Here is a 3,650-nt window from a genome sequence, read left to right as displayed (position 1 = left end):
AGTGGTAGTGTACAGTACATAAGTAAAGCCAGTACAATCAAAGTCCTTTTTAGGCAGGTCGACTTGCGGCCATCTTGCAGTTCAGGCAGTTATCAGCAAGCTGAGTGAGGGATACAGCAAGGGATGTAATATGTGTATGCTACACAGCTGCAGTACTGGCTTTACTGATTGTCTAAACGTAACAGCATAGGTTAATCTTTTGCAATGGCATGTGCAAGAAATCTACCACAAATGAACTGACCAATATTCATATGTTTATTTTTTTTTTTTAGATGAGTCAACACCACACAGGAACCCAGCCTTTACAATGGCTTTGAATCTTCCCAATTAAATACAATTGCATGACAAGGAACTTAAGAGAAACTTTAACTTTTTTGTTGTTCTTAACAGCAGAACATCATCACAAAAACAGGGCGGTGGCTCAGCCATGGAGACGCAAATGAGAGGTAAGAAGACTCACTTAAGTTGTTCACATTGTAGATAATATATAACAACAAAACTAACAGCATTCGTTTTTTCATAGCCACGAGGACACCCGTTGCCCGCATGGCACAGCGGATAGATTGCCCATCAGCAGCTGGGCCAAATATCCAGTTAAAAAAATATGGCTGTGTACAGGTAACCTATTGCTGCTATACTATATGTAAATCATTTTCTATGAATGGAAATGCTTTTCTTTTTCGTTCTACCTGATCACAAATGTTCTCTTAACATAGATTCCTACGCCAAAGCTGTGGACTGGTGTTGGTGGCTGATGGACACGTCCAGCATCGAGACGTAGCAAGTAGGTTCATGACAGATTCTTCAAGCCATGTTAAGACCTTAATTATAGACTACATTTTTTCACATATTTCAAATCACATATTTTGCAATCAGTACAAATTGTATGGTCTCTGTATTAGAGGAATCTGTTGCACGACCAGATAAAGGACGGAGTGTGCGTCTGGAAGCCCTGTCTGTAAGTTAAAATGTATGCATGCATATAAGAAACCAGTCATATTTCTTAACATGGAACCACTGACAGTCAACATGGTGCATATCATGTGATTGTTCTGATGTTTGTCTCTTCCTGTCTTTTTTCAGCTCAGCAGATAACACTTTCTCCACCACCTGCATGTAAGTTTTTTATATATACTGTATATATATATATATATATATATATATATTTTGTAATGGCATGTGCAGGCAACCTATCAACTTCATCTTATATAATAATCATATGTAATTTATTTGTTTATGTATCAACGCCATGCAGGAAACCAGCTGGTTGCCCAGAGCAGGATGAGTCTTTAGTGACCCTACCACGGACTGCCACTTCATCTTGGGACCCAGTTGAAGGTACAGTTGCTTTGATTTTTGCATTTGCAATGAAGTACAATTAAATGGCAAAGATCACTACAGTAACATAAAGTTTTTGTTGTTTTAAACAGAAGAACTCACACAGAGGGAGGTGGCTCAGACATGGAGATCAAAATGAGAGGTAAGACTCAAGTTGCTCACGTGTGTATGTATGGAGAGGAGGAACAATATGGAAATTAAGTGGCCATAGTCCTGCCCTAAGACGAAAACTATATAATTGCATAAAATCTAATATCTTAACTGACTTCTCTTACAAAATGAGATTGTACAATCTCTACACTGTATGTATAATTTGTGACTATATGTTTTACAGCAACTTTTCCTGCCAATTCTCGGTGGCTGTACCGGAGGTGATGCCATCCGCCGCATGCTGCGGCAAGTTGCAACGAATGATGTGCTGAGACAGTACAGCTTGCGGGGAAGAAAGACAATGAGAGCCTTCCAGGACCTGGCCGTACGCAGGGTTATAACAGGCAGGTGCTATTTTATTGTTCACATTAGTATTGTGCTTAGCTTGGCTGACAAGAGGTTTCAATTTGACTTATAACTTTGCTTCATTTGGACTTCTACTCTAGCGGCCTGCCAGAAAAACTTCCCTGCGCTGACTGCTGCAGAAGCGGAGGATTTGATTGGGTAAATTCTGAAGTTTGCCCCACACACACGGTAAATTGAAGTTCTTCTGCGTTAAAGCCCATGTTGCAAGTTAACATCCACTGTTGATTATTGGGTACAAAAAACACTCAAGATATGTATATCATTTTTAAAAATGTCTCCAAATAGTTTTAAAAGTTAGTTTTTGGTCATTTTTGGTATTCGCGGGTTTATGGAGTCAATTCAGCGATGACGTCACAGGAGGGAGTTAAGTCTCAGCCTGGCACTAGAACTATGGGGACTGACTGGGATGAGGAAGAGGAGGAAAGGCCAGCAGCCGAATAATTACCAACCTGACAGACGTGAGAGGGCAAATGAGGTATTGTCAAGATTGTGGGGAAGTCTCCTTCATTTATCTCCTTTATTTAGCAAGTCAGCAGAGCATACGATGACTTTACTTTATACTGTCAGTGAATAGCAGCGAGTGAACGTCAACGTTTTCTCTCGATCTATTGACAGGGATCATGATGTCAGTTCAGATAAGTACTGGTACACTTTTCTAGATTTAGGAATAGAAGGCATCCAGAGTGTTTTTTCTAAGTGTTTTCCTCTTCCTCCGGTGAAAACGTGTCGCTGTTTGGCCGGTGCTTGTGTGTGTGGCGGCGAAGCTGCGGTGGAGAGCGGGTGCTGTAGGCGAGTGAGCCTCCGCTCCGGGAAGCTCGCCCCGCGATCAGCTGATTTGATGATGCCTAAATCCGTTTGTGACATTTCAGACTGGATCATGATCATTACGATTAGCTGGGATACAGCACCCGCTCTCCACCGCAGCTTTGCCGCCGCGCACACACGCTTCGGCCAAACAGCGACACGTTTTCACCAGAGGATGAGGTAAACACTTAGAACACACAGAATTAACACTCGGGATGCCTTCTATTCCTATATCTAGATACGTGTACCAGTACTTATCTGAACTATCGACATGATCCCTGTTAATTGATCGAGAGAAAACGTTGACGTTCACTCGCTGCTATTCACTGACAGTAAAAAGTAAAGTATGCACTGCTGCGTTGCTAAACAAAGGAGATAAATGAAGGAGACTTCCCCACAATCTTGACAATTCCCCATTTGCCCTCTCCCGTCTGTCAGGTTCGTAATTATTCGGCTGCTGGCCTTTCCTCCTCTTCCTCATCCCAGTCAGTCACCGTAGTTCTAGTGCCAGGCTGAGACATAAACTCCCTTGAGTGACGTCATCGCCGAATTGACTCCATAAACCCGCAAATACCAAAAATGACCAAAAACTAACTTTTTAAACTATTTGGAGACATTTTTAAAAATGATATACATATTTGGAGTGCTTTTCTTACCCAATAATCAACAGTGGTGGTTAACTTGCAACATGGGCTTTAAAGAGTTTTATTGCCTTTGGTAGGAATGATTTCCTGTAGGCATCCGTCGAAGCTGTCGGAGCCTCTTATGTCTTTTCCACCAAGGATAACCAGGTGCTGGTTCTGGGCTGGTGCTAGTGCCAGTTCACTCACTGCAAGCATCTCCGTTGTCATAGCAACGCGTTATGACTATCAACAATAATGGAGGACTACATACCGATACTTTTGCTCCTGGCCTTACAAATTCACACTGGAATTCAAAGACGGGCCTTGACAGCTCTTTGTAACCGCTATGGACAGAGGACACGTTCAAGA

At 42.1% G+C, this 3,650-nt stretch overlaps 1 long non-coding RNA gene across 1 annotated transcript; it reads left to right on the top strand.

Moving 5' to 3' along the window:
* The first annotated feature begins 1,162 nt into the window (after positions 1-1,162).
* LOC117951392 lies at positions 1,163-2,013 on the top strand. Its single transcript, XR_004658158.1, has 3 exons — positions 1,163-1,338; positions 1,431-1,480; positions 1,673-2,013. It is a non-coding gene; the product is annotated as an uncharacterized LOC117951392 (long non-coding RNA).
* The last annotated feature ends 1,637 nt before the right edge of the window (positions 2,014-3,650 follow it).

The sequence above is a fragment of the Etheostoma cragini genome, chromosome 10 (assembly GCF_013103735.1).
Source record: "Etheostoma cragini isolate CJK2018 chromosome 10, CSU_Ecrag_1.0, whole genome shotgun sequence".
NCBI classification, from domain to species: Eukaryota; Metazoa; Chordata; class Actinopteri; order Perciformes; family Percidae; genus Etheostoma; species Etheostoma cragini.
The sequence above is the reverse complement of the archived record's forward strand: the minus strand, read 5'-3'. Positions and strand labels throughout refer to the sequence as shown.